The sequence below is a fragment of the Siphateles boraxobius genome, unplaced genomic scaffold (assembly GCF_051911475.1).
Source record: "Siphateles boraxobius isolate OS27281-9 unplaced genomic scaffold, OSU_SipBor_1 7, whole genome shotgun sequence".
In the NCBI taxonomy this organism is placed as follows: domain Eukaryota; kingdom Metazoa; phylum Chordata; class Actinopteri; order Cypriniformes; family Leuciscidae; genus Siphateles; species Siphateles boraxobius.
Genome location: NW_027509197.1, coordinates 5,889,009 through 5,902,822, shown reverse-complemented (window position 1 = coordinate 5,902,822; position 13,814 = coordinate 5,889,009).

Genomic DNA, 13,814 nt, shown 5'->3' with positions numbered 1-13,814 from the left:
ATGCCGAGTGCAGGGGTGCGTGTGAGATTACAGGCACGCTCGCTGTAATGCTCACAGAGTGAGATGGGGCAATGTTTGACACTGTGTGCATAGTGCTTATGGGTGGGGGTGCATATACTGTGGTAGGCACGCGCGCCACTTTCATAAAACTTCCTGCTCGTGGCGGGGGGTTTTTGGCCATATAAACAGTGTTTGTGAGTTGGGGTGCGTGCATAACAGCGGGCACACGCGCTACTCTTATACAACTTCCCGCTTTTACTGGGGAAGTGTTTATAACTCTGGGAACAGTGCTTGTGTGTAGTGGTGCATACGTAACAGTTGGCACACAACCTACATTTATGGGGCGTCCAGCCTGAGCTGGGACAACATTTGGCACTGCGTTGACAGTTTTGAAAAGTGGGAATGCGCACTTTGGTGTGGACACGTGACCCTTTAATGACACAGGCAGAAAATAGCTCTTTATGTGATTTCTGTGTGTCGCCGTAAAAACGGCGTTTGTTTGCAGGTGGGCGAGCTGTGTGGCTGGCACATTGACTACTGTATAGACATTTCCAGCCGCCTGTAAGGGAACTGGGTAATGCTTTAGGCGTTTTGGAGAGAACGGTCCGGCTTTTGCGAGACACGCGCTCTCCCTTTTCCTCCCTGTGGCTAGGAGGACTTACGAGGCTCTGGGCTCAGCACAATCCTGGGCCGAGGTCCCCGTCGCTCGGGCGGTTGCTTCCTGTTGGCCGTGCGCGAGCGGCGTCGAAAATCCGTTTCAGGTTTGGGCTGAGAAACGGGGGGCGCCGTCTTAGCTCGCTGCTGTTGAGGCGGCCGTTGGCGGCTCTGCGATGAGCTAGATCGCTTAGGCAGGAAGTGACGCATAGCCTGTGAGTCCTTACGGGCTTCGGTGAAGCGCTCGGCGAACTCCTTCACCGCTGGTCCAAACAGGCCGTCTTGGGAGATCGGCGCATCGAGGAAAGACGCCTTATCTGCATCCTTCATATCAGTTAGCGTCAGCCACAGATGGCGCTCAAGGACAGTCAGGTTAGCCATAGCACGGCCGATGGATTGGGCGGTGGCTTTTGTGGCTCGCAGCGCTATGTCAGTGGCGCTGCGCAGGTCCTTAAATGCCTCAGGCTCGGGTCCAGACTCGTCCATACTGCGGAGAAGTTTGGCTTGAAACACCTGTAGGACAGCCATAGAGTGAAGCGCTGATGCAGCTTGGCCGGCGGCGGCGTATGCGCGACCGGCGAGAGCTGACGTGGACCGGCAAGGCTTCGAGGGATGAGAAGCCTTAGCTTTCCATCCAGCGTTGGAGGGTGGACACAGGTGGTTGGCCACGGGCTCCTCGAGGGGTGGAGTCCCCTCATAGCCTCTTTCTTTTGCGCCGTCCACGGAGGAGAGCGACAAAGAAAAAGAGGGCTTCAGGCGAGCGGAGTGCGGGGCTTTCCACGACTTCGTGAGTTTGTCGTGAACTTCCGGGAAGAAGGGGGAGGGTCTTTGTCGAGGGGCCTGTCGGCGCCCCTGCAGGAACCACTCGTCCAGTCGGCTGCGGGCGGGTTCTTCCGGGGAAGACCAATCGAGCCCGAGGTCTTCCACGCCCTTGGAGAGAACGCGGACGATCTCTGAGTCCATGCTGGAGCCCGCGCTCGTGCCCGCTAGTGTCGACGGCGCGGGGTCGAAAGACGAGCCCGGCCAGTCATCGGATGCAGCATCGCAGGAAAAGCTGTCATCCTTGTCATCGTCATCCCCTGACGCGCCAAACGAGACGAGCCCCATCGCTCCGCTGGAGGGGCGTTGGTCCGCCTGTGTGAACTGGACTGGCGGCGGGGAATCTTCGGGTGGCGGTGAAGCACGCGGGGATTGACCCGGCGTGACATCACTGCAAACCACGTGCTCAGGCAGCCTCTGTGAGCGGCGTTTTTTCTTTCGCGGCTCGACCAGAGGAGATGGCAGCACGGAAGAGGTGGGCTCTTTCGCGGTGAAGACGGCGAAGCGAGCGCGCAGCTCGGTGAGGCCCAGGGCGTCACACTCGGGGCATCCGCCTCGAGTAAGGGCAGCCTCTGCGTGGTCCGGTCCCAGGCAGCGGGCGCAGATGATGTGGCGATCCCAGTCTTGGAGAGGGCCTCGACACGAAGCGCAGGAAGGCATTTGACGCCTTGAAAATTGCTCTTTTAGAATAAAAGTGTCGCGGGGGCGAACACTGATTAGCTTTGCAAAAAGGATATAGCGATGCGCGCCGGATGGCTTAGCAGAAGGGTGATCGAAGGCGGCTGAAGGCGCCGGCGTCCTCGAAGCAGTCCTGCTGTAGGCTTGTCGATGGCGGCGGCGGCGAAAGACTCCAACAATCCGGAGGATCAGCGAAGAGAAGGTTCTTTGCTGAAGGAGATTAAATCTAAAGAACTCAGACGACGGGGCGCCCAATATATAGCCTTTGGCCACGCCCATCCTGGCGGGCTCTGACGCGCGTGGACGCGAAGCACGCTCATTGGAAGCGGGTTCAGAGTCGCCCCGTCATTGGTTCGTGCAAGTTGCCGCAGCACAGCCAATGACCGAGCTGCCTCGCTCATTACTGTATGCTGTGCAGCTGCAATGCGTTTTACATAAAGACTTCAATATTTCTCGAGAAAAGGAGTTTTCCCATAGCGTAAGCATTACGCAATAGGAGAGACCTCTCGAAAGGGAACTAAAAGTCCATGATAATAAAACTAATCAATGAGTGCCTGTGACAGAGTCAACATACTGCCCCATTAAAAACAATAACATGAAAAAAAATTCACTTTTTTTTTCAACTTTTAAAAACTTGTTTGCGAATGCGCAATAATAATAATAATTTGAAGAATAAATCTGAAGAAATGGATACTTTTATTCAGCAGGCAGTGTTGGGGAAAGTTATTTTAAAAGTAATGCTTTCCAATATTGCATTTCTCCATAAAAAAATAACCAATTGCATTACTTATTTACTTTTTATGGAAAGTAATGTGTTTTGCATAACTTTTTCTCACCTAGAAAACTTTATTTTGATGGTCCATTTTGAACATTCTGTTGACTATAAGTAACTTTTCAACTTCATGTCAACAACTCTCAATAGAGAGTAGACTGTCTGCTTAATATCTGCTAACTCTTTATTGTAATCCTCCTCCAACACACTGACTAACTGACTACTAAGTAACTTTGCAACTACTGTACATGTCAACTTATTCTAACCCTAACCCTACCAGTCTACTAATAGTCTACTAACACTCTAATGAGAGATACACCTAAATGCAGTCGCCAGAAGAAAAAAGGCAGGCTATAAATGAACAACACCAAATGATTTCAACGTCACCATCACTAAGCCTCAGACAACTCTTCCATTTTTTATCAAAAAACATTTTTCCAGAACGTTTGAGTTAGTATAGTTTATAAGAGCAGAATTATAAGCATAACGAAGCTGTAAAAGCGGACTGAGCCTACTTGTTTGACATGTTGACGTTTAATCTCCTTAGTAGATCTGTAGTCCCATTTAGCCACTTATTAGCAACCGCCTTTTTCAAGACACATAAAAGCTTCAAAAAATCACAAATGTGGGGTAATATTGATGTATTTTTTGTCGTAGAATAAGACGAGAAAGTGTTTTGGGCTTGTCTTCACCAAGATTCCCCTAATTTCAGCCATATAACCAAAACCTCATTCAAAAAACTCCATTGACTTCGTAACGATGGAACGTTTTGGCCTACAAAGTGATGTCATACCTGCACCACCCTATAGGATGCAGGAGAAGAAAGTGCAGCACTCTCATTGCAGCAATAGAAATAAAACAAAAAATGAAACACAAATGTGATGTTTATCTAAATTTATTTTTGCTTATTGGTATGGTTGAATCTGATCATCGAAGCAGCAAAGGCATTAGTTAATAACATGAGATTAAAGTATATTTGTGTTATTTAACATTTAATTATTGCAGGTTTGTGTAATATTCTGAGTTTGCAGTTCACTGTTTATATTCATTTTGAGGAATGAATCCTGAATACTTTACTGTTTTTGTGCAAGTGAAATAAGTAAATGCATATTTACATTTAGTCTAGAACTACAATAACCATCATGTTCTCAAAAGTAAAAAAAAAAAACATCAAAAGTAAATTTAAAAGTAATGCATTAATTTACTACACTGAAAAAAAATGTTATGTTGACTTTACTTAATTTTATTATGTCAAGGGGTTGCACAAAATAAAATTATCTAAATCCAGATATATTTTTTAAGTTGAATGTATTATATTTTGTAAATTGGTTGTACTTATATTTTATAAGTAATTTCAGATTAATTATATTCATATGTTTAGCTAAATTATTATGAGTTAAATTTACTAAATTTTTTCAAGAATCAGCCTATGACTTTTTAACAATGGTGATAATTATAAAGCATGCTGCAGTTCAAACATAATTCAGTGATTGAGTTCAAATGATTGTGAAATAATGATTGTTAAATAACAACACCATTAGCTTATTTTTTCTATTTGTTCACCTGGCTATAATGAATCAGCTACAGCAGTCAATCAATATTCTAAAGTTAAAGGTGGGGTATGTGATTTTCTTTTTTGACCATTTTTTTCAAAATCACTTGAAATCCTATTCCTAACACACTTGCTGGCTGTAAATTAGAAGCACTGAAATGAAAATTAAGCAATTTAATCATCTGTGGAACGGGCAGGACTCGAAAAATTCCAGCCAATCATTTTCAAGACCGTCTAGAATCATTGGACAGAGAATGCGTCACTCAAACGTCTTACCAGGTGCTTGACAGGTGAGAAGCCGATTAACTTGTAGTTTTTACTACTAATCAGGGCACTGTCTTTACTGACGATATGCACACGAGAATTGTAGCTGTTCTAACGTTATAGCCCAGCCATTTGTAGAACTAGCTAGCTAAACAACCTGTTTGGGGAGGAAGCTGATGTGAGCGATTGTATTTATGTATGGGCATCTGAGTTTTCGCTCGTGCTTGATTGCGCATCCATGTTTTTCGAATGGGTGGAGTCAGAGCCAACGTTGGAGGAGAAGTAGGTAGGACCTTATGAGTTGTGTATTTTCAAAATCTGCCAGCCGTTTTGCAAATCACATACCCCACCTTTAAAGAGTAAGGGTCCAGAGGCCAACTAAAACAAACACTAATCTCCATAATGGTGACACCAAATTACGGTTTTCTCCTTCAGTGATTCTGCTTGTTAACATCAGGTATCTTCAATGTTGGCAACAAAAATAAAGACTTATTACTTCTTCTTTGACGTCTGTCTGTTATTTTTGTTTAAAATGCAAAGGGATTTTGTATTGAACATAGCGCTGATCACAGTGTCAAGGGGGCGGGCTCATTTTACTCAGACGACTAATCAGTCTCTCTCAGTTTACTCATTTGAAAATGGTTAACTTTTAAGGAATTATTTTGATTAATTATTACTCAATTCTAATGTGTTAAATTTAATTAATAATATTGCCTGTAATCTGTTGCCACAATTCTAAATTAAACATATTTTTTTCTAATTACTTTTAATTGAATAAAATTCACTTGTTTTAAACAAGGGCAGTGAATTTGAAAATTACTAATAAAAAATAAGTAGGATTAAATAACACATTAAAATCAGTGAAATTAACCAGATAAAAACGTAACATTTACAAGGGGTCAGAATCATTTTTTTCAGTGATCTGATTATTTAACTTGCAGTACTTTTAATGCGTTGCCCCTAACAGTTTCAGCAAGGATACATTAAATTGATCAAAAATTACAGTAAAGACATTAGTAGTGTTAAAAAGATTTCTATTTCAAATCTATTAATCAAAGAATCTTGAAAAAAGTTCTCATGGTTTTCATCTTGACCATCGAATCAACATATTAGAATGATTACAGTAAATAATCAGTAATGATACTGAAAATTCAGCTTTGCATCACAGGAATAAATTGTTTTGAAACTGTATTTCACAACATTACTTTTTTTTACTGCATTTTTAAATCAAATAAATGCAGCCTTGGTTGAGTATAAGAGGATTTTTTTTAATAAAACATTTACTGTCAAAAATTTACCAACCCCAAATTTTTTAACGGTAGTGTATTTAATAGGAAATATTTATTATATTCATACATTTATTAAGTCTTCACACATCTTACACAGTTTCGTTTATAAAGTATACTTATCTTGTTTTAACAATGTTTAGATAGCCTATTTTACTAGAAAACAAGATAACTATTGATTAAAGTACATATAAACTGAGATATTTACTTTAATGTCATTGTAATTTTATTATATGCAAACGGACACTCCATTTTGTGGATCTGAGCCCCATTTTCTGCTCTATTTTTCATGTAATTTCTTATCCACTGTGTGCAAAATCGCAAAGGAATTCCTTCACCCATGAAGGATTTCTCTCGGCTCTCTGTGGCCAGGATGTGTGCCATATGCATTTCTCTTCGCCCATTTAAGTACACACAAACAGATGGCAACCTTCTCTTACCGGATCCAGCATCACCGTGTGCGGTCGAAAGTCTACCGAGTAGAGTTTGATAATGCCATTTGCACGGTTTCTCTCAGCCAGACAAAACAGTGGAGTCATGTCCAGATTTACTGCAGCTTCAAACACAACTGCCAATCTCTTGCCAGAGGAGCTGGACACATGTCACCAAACCACCATATTCCAGAATAGTACAGCAAAACCCAAAAGAAGGTCAAAGCTGTTTTAAAAAAAAAATCAACACTCACCACCTGGGAATAGCGATCTCAAGGGGGGAGGGGGGAAAGTACTAATTCATTTCCCTCTCAAAAATTGCAATTAAAACATCAATTTGGTCACTTTGTAATGAGTGCAACAGCGGGGGGAAGAAACAGGAAGTTGAGTTAATACAATTTAGCTACGCATAAAGAGGCCATTCAAGTGGCCTACTTTTTAAGAGAGAGGATGGATTAATAAATCATGCTTTGTAATGGATTTGACTCCCACAACATTGTCATGACAACACTGTTTTGCATCCGAGAAGCTGCCCTATAGGAACGTCTGCGTCCTTGACCACTGACCCGACTACATGCCGTTTGTGCCTCGGCTGACCGCAGCAAACTGAAGTGATTGCAACACGACACTGCAAACAGTGACTGACATCATGGCCAGACTCTTGTAACAATACCAGATACAACCTGCCCGATGGCATATGAAGATTTATAACCAGGGAAGACGAACGTAGAGGAAAAGTGCTGAAAAAACACAAAGTCAATATGATTCTTTGGGGGATGAATAATGATTTGTACACTGATCTGACTGCAATGGATCAGTGTCTGGATATCATTCACCACCTTCAAGGAAGCATCACCTGAGGCGCGCTTTAAACTGTTCACCTCATTTGTATTCAGATTACGAGCTCTTGGAGTGGAAACAGAGCAAGGTGCTTACAGAAAATATCTTGTATCACTTACACTCTTTGAAAGCACTTATAGGAGACGTCAGGTAGATGCACAACTTTAGTTTGTTGTCAAATTAAAACGTCTTTTTGCAGTGGCTTCATAAAAGAGTATCTCGTGCCCTGAAAGACTGATTCAAGAATAAAGCCAATTTTGTATTTACTCTCACTTTAATAATGTCTCTAGATTTATAGTCCAACTAACAGATGACTTTATATCATGATGATTTAAAGTAGCTATAAATAACTTTGTCAACCAGGTTGTAAATTTAAACGCCACATCCATAAATTTGAAAGGTAGGCTATGTGTTTTAGTAGCATGATCTGGATGAGTCCCAGATTCATTCGGTGTCCACCTTGAAACTCCTTGAAAGATCGGACCAATGTTTTACAGTTCCCAGTTTGTATTTCCTGAAATAAAATCAATGCTGTTTTTGAACCTCTTCTTAAATGAGGCTGATAGAATTCTGTCTGGAATTGACTAACGGTGTCCGAACAGCCAAAGTCCTCATACTTGAACGTATGATTGATAGACAACTTTTCAGGCAGTTTTCTAGAATAGTTCACAAAGTTAACAAAACGCTCCAAGCTATTTGAAATGGAATTATAGCAAAGAGAGGGGGAAATGAAGATAAATTACCTTCATCTGAGGAAAAAAGTTCCATAACAAAAAAGATTATTTAAATGACAGCTATGATTACAGTGTAATCCACCCTGATGTACAACTCTCACAGATAAATGCAGTGCCTTCAGCTTTCAGATTCATTATACAGTAGGTTACATCCAAAGTCAGCGTTCAATGCCATCATCTGATTTGCTTAATGTAAAACATTTTGCCTCTAAATTATCATTCAATTCTAATCATGCAGTCTGACATTAAAAGAGAGAGGAGCCATAACCATGAAAATCGTTCTTGGGCGAGTCACTGTAAACCTTGGAAACATTTTCATTATGATAAAGTAATATCTAATTTCCTTAATCGTCTCACTCTTTAATCATTGTGTATTTTTGCGAAGCTTAAATTTACTCATTTCTCTATTAAAAGTGCATTGCCACACATTAAGTCTGGCAACATGTGTTTCTTCATCTGGGTTCCCTCTTAAACAGTGTAATTCAGGAGTATAGTAGCTAAGTTGCAATTTCCTGTAATTTAAGAGAAATGGCCTTTTCATTTTATCAGATCATTATTGAACAGGCGGGCCTTTTCTCTTAAACGAAGCAAGACGTTTGGTGGCAGGGGGAGAAAAGAGCTAAACTGAAAACAGTTTTAGTATAATGCATATATTACATTAGTATTGGTTAGATTAAATTAATACATTATTAGCTAACTGATTTGTATATGTATATTTCTGAAATGCATAACTTGGACACAGTCACCTGACAGATCATTCTTGTCAGGTAGAAACATGCATTTTCTGTAAAGCTGCTTTGAAACAATATGTATTGTGAAAATCGCTATAAAAATAAATGCGAAATGAATTGATTGATACTTTGAATTAGCTTTCATTTTTATATTTTCAGTTTTTCTTTTAATTTTAGTAAATAATATGCTTTGGTCATTTTTATGTTTTAGTTTTTAATATTTCTATTTAGTTTTAATTTATTTTAATTTCAGTTTTAGTTTTAGCAATTTTAGCATTTAAACTTCAACCCCTTGTTTTATTTTATTTAGTGGCCAATACAAGGATTAGTTTTGTTTAAGTTAAAAGTTTCCGTGAAATATTCTCTTTTCACTTCACTTCACTTCAGTTCACTTCACTTCACTTCACTTCACTTTACTTTACTTTACTTTACTTTACTTCAGTTTATTTCATTTCAGTTTATTTACGTCATTTTATTTTCAATAAACAAAAACTATTTTAATAGTTTAAAATAGTCGACCCTATGGTTTGTGTTTTTTTATATCTGTTGTTTTGTGAGTGTGTGCGTTTGTCTAGGAATGTCATCTGATTGGTTCCTGCGTACTGCTGACTGTCCTGATAGGTGCACAAAGTAGCCCTACTTTTAAAAGTACATTATCACTTCCTCTACAGAGTGAAAGATCTTGTGTTTTGAGCAGAGAGAGTTTGTTTGTGAGTTAGGAGAGTTTGAATGTGTTAAGATTATTAGAGACTGTATTGCTTGCTTGTTTGAATCAAATATTGTTTGTAGCTGAGAAATTTATAGTTGACCCCTTTGCCTGTTTTCTGATGCTGATTTGGGATTGCCCTTTCAATTTTATTTGCCTGGTTGTACAAATATTGTAAACTGTTGTTTGTAAACGGAGTTTGGTTTGTATATTGTATTTTTATTTCCTTTTGTGGTTAGAGTTTAGGAAAGAGGTTTAAAAATAAGGACGTTTTGTTTGTTATTTTGGCCAATTCAGCTCCTGAATCAATTGTCCCAAATTCACTTCATTTTTCAGTCTTTCATGTTGCATCCTTTACTCTAGATGGGGCATAACACACACACACACACACACACACACACACACACACACACACACACACACACACACACACACACACACACACACACACACACACACACACACACACACACACACACACACACACACACACACACACACACACACACAAACACACACACTGCCTTTATACAACAGTTTGATGAACAAAAAGTTCAGACGACAACCTGGAGTGAATTATGAAAGACTTTTGCAGTAATCTTCACTCATATACTACTTTGTTCGAATTTGTATGTTGGTTTGCAACCCTCTTTCTTTTGAAACTATTTCCTGTTGGTGGAGACAATCTATACAAACTTACTGTCAAAAATTATTAGCAAGAATGTAAGGATTGTATTAACAACTAATTTATGGAAACGCTTGAATAAAAACTGTAATGGCATTTCTTTTATCATGTTGTTGCTTATCGTGCCTTATTGCTGTTTAACATGTTACCTGTGTTTTGAAATATTATAAAAAAAAATATTTGGGTTTTAAACTTAAGTTCTAACACAGTTGGTGGCTTTTTCCTTGTTTGTTCTGCACAAAATAATAATGCTATTGCAGTTATATCTGAGGAATGAGATACCTTTTCAGGTGAACTGCTGTGTCAACAAAAACAAAAACAGATAACTCAATACCACAAAATAACCATGTGATCTGGGGAAAAATAAAAAAGGTTTACCCATGAGTTATTTTCTGTGTGTTTGGTACATGGCATAACAGTATTGAGGGCTGCTGAACCCTAGACTGAATCAGCTGAAAAAAAAAAAACCTGCTGACACACACTTGCTGATCTCTGCTGTGTGTGCTGCCAACTGGCTCTCATGATGATGTATTGACAGTTGCAGTTCTCTCCAGTGCTTCTCTGGGCCTGAGAATTTGGTTTACAGCAGCACCATGGGAAATAAAAAGGGGGATGACCTGGGGCCTGGCTAGATGAGGATGAATGGAGACATTCCTGAATGTCAGCAACGACAGTACCGGACCAAGCTGAGACACGCACCTTACAGCTGGACCTAAACAAACTGAGCTCGGTGTCCATAACTTTCCATGCATTCCTTTCAAATGATCAAAGGCAGTAGAACATGTTTTCCTAACTCAGGAATGAGAACAATATGAATCTTTTCAGGGAGATTTTATCAAATTACTTCCATCAAAAACACAAAGCGATCTGAAATGCTGCCCTTCAGTTCTAAATGAAGTGGAACAAAACAAGCTAAATGGCAGCTTGACTTCAACAAAAGTGACCAGAGTTTCCATTTCTATGAAGACTTTTTTGGTAAATAAAAAAGCGCTACATTTTACTAGTTAGCAGTGAGGGAGTTTGCAGATAGGCTATTTTATATTATAGTATTTTTAATTTTTTTGTCAATACTTATTTTATGGGATAGGGCTCTTACATTTACATTATTATTATTAGGGGCCAAGCACCGAAGGTGGGTAGGCACCTATTGTATCCGTTGATAACTTTTGAACAGTAAGGGATTGGAACAAAACAAACAACAAAAACAAATCCTCTGATTCCTTGGCTCAATACGATTCGGTTGCACCCTATGATTTAATTTTCCATCATGGAAAATTTTCCCCCATTTAGAATTTTTTGAAAAAGCTACTTTTTCAAACTCCTCCTAAGTGCAGTGTCATCTAGTGGTAAGGTGATATGAATTTTTTTAATTTTTGCTTAAAACTGGTCTCTTTAAATTCGGTGCAGCATGTCAACTAGAATTTACCCAATTTTTCCAATATCGGTCATCTTTAATTTAGTCGCAAAATGCTATATTTTACGAACACATTGGCATATCGTTACGAAACTCGGTATGTGTCTTCGGCACCTGACAGGACTCAAAAAGTTTTGAGTGATCTTGTGGTCAAAAGTTATAATGGACTTTCCAAATATTATAATTACTTTTGATTAAATTAAATTTCTAATCGTATCATCTTCAGACCATGCCGGCAAAAATGTATGGATTTCGTGTCAATAGACAAAACCGTTTTCGTATACCGCAGAAACAAAGTTGAGGCATGATGCCAAAATGACTCTTGGCTGTATCTATGCAATGCTTTGGCATATTGACACCTCATTTTGCATGTGTTATTGTCCCCTTAGTCTGACCACACTACATCAATTTGGTCACAGCGCCACCTATTGGTCAAAAGTGATAGACAATTAAATCATTACTAGAGACTGTATGATTTTTCAGCCATTTTGCCTAAAATCATCTTAATATGCTCATTGCTGCAGTTGGTCTGATCTTTCCAGCCATGTTTACATAGTGCTTGGTCACTTAATTGCTGCTTGCAGCTATATTTATTATTACATTTATAAAAAAAAATGTATAAAAAATAAATCAAAAGTTTGGGTTCAACAAGACTTTTTAAAAACGAAATTAATACTTTTATTCAACAAGGATGAATTAAATTAATCGAAAGCAGAGACATCCATACAACAATGCTACAACAAATAAAGGCTGTTGTTTTGAACTTTCTAATCATAAAAAAAAAAAAATCTCAGTTTCAACAAAAATATTATTTAGCATGACTGTTTTCAACATGGATAGTGATGAGAAATTTCTTGAGGACCAAATCAACAAATTAAAATGATTTCTGAAGGATCATGTGACACTGAAGACTGGAGTAATAATCCTGAAAATTCAGCTTTGATCACAGAAATAAACTACATTTTAAAGTATATTCAAACAGAAAACAGTTATTTTAAATTGTACTAATATCTCACAATGTGCTGTATTTTGATCAAATAAATTAACATCGGTGAGCATTTTAAAAAATTAAATGGTTTTTAAACATTTTAAAAAAAAATCTTACTGTCCCTAAACTTTTGAATAGTGTATACACTTTTTCCATCTCTGCTGCTGTTTTGGGTCTGTGTACATTGTTGTGGTGCCATCAGTGGATCAGTGTTGTCATGATGTAATTTCCTGCAACTCCAGAGTGATTAGTTACATGACATTTATGGTGGAGGAAATTGTCTGAAAAAAAAAGCCTGAAATTTGTGAGTAAAGACGCAATAGGCAGGTTGCGTAAATCTGACAGGTCACATGCCAGCTGAGAAACTGCCATGGAGATGAATGGGAATGCCAAAGGATAATTCCTCCACCTAGGAATTATACAGACCTCCAGGGGTAAATAAACTACTAAAGGATATCATAGCAAAACTTCCTTTTTCTGCGAAAAAAGTGGCGCTGCAGTAAAATGGACCTCAGATGGCAAATTAACTTTTGCCATTTTCATTCCACCGTGAAAATACTGTTCCCTAATTGGATTAGGTCCTTGATCGGAAGTGGAGTTTCAGTGGGTGGGAGCGTTTTTCTCCGCCGAGAGCCAAAAAAAAAAATCATTGACCCCTGAAGTGTCACCCTCATGAGGCCGGTAACAGTACTGCTGTAAAATGAATCATTCCTTCACACTCACTTTCCCAGAATGGCCATGGACTGAGCTGACAAACACAGAGCAGGAGAACGGCACAGCTGGGCTGCGTAAAGCCTGCTAGGAAAAACAACGAGCAAGGCATAAAACATGGACTTAAACAATGTTTTATGAGCTTTGACTTAATGATGACCACCTCAGAGAGCGTAATATAGCCTGACCTGTACAGCCACACGTATGCAGGATTAAACCACTAAAATCACCACAATTATCAATGGGTGAATAAGAAAGCTCTTCGAGGTTTATTCATCCCTGGAGGTGAATAAGAGTGAAAATACACTACCAGTCAAAAGTTTGGAATAATTTCATTTTTTCTCATGTCTCATGCTCACCAAGGCTGAATTTGTTTAATCAGAAATACAGTTAAAACAGCAATTTTGTCAAATATTAATATCATTTAAAATAGCCGTTTTCTATCCTAATAAATTTTAATATGTATTTTATTCATGTGGTGGCAAAGCTGAATTTTCAGCAGCTTCGCAGCTATGTTTCAATTCAGCACCAAATCAGCATAGAAAATTC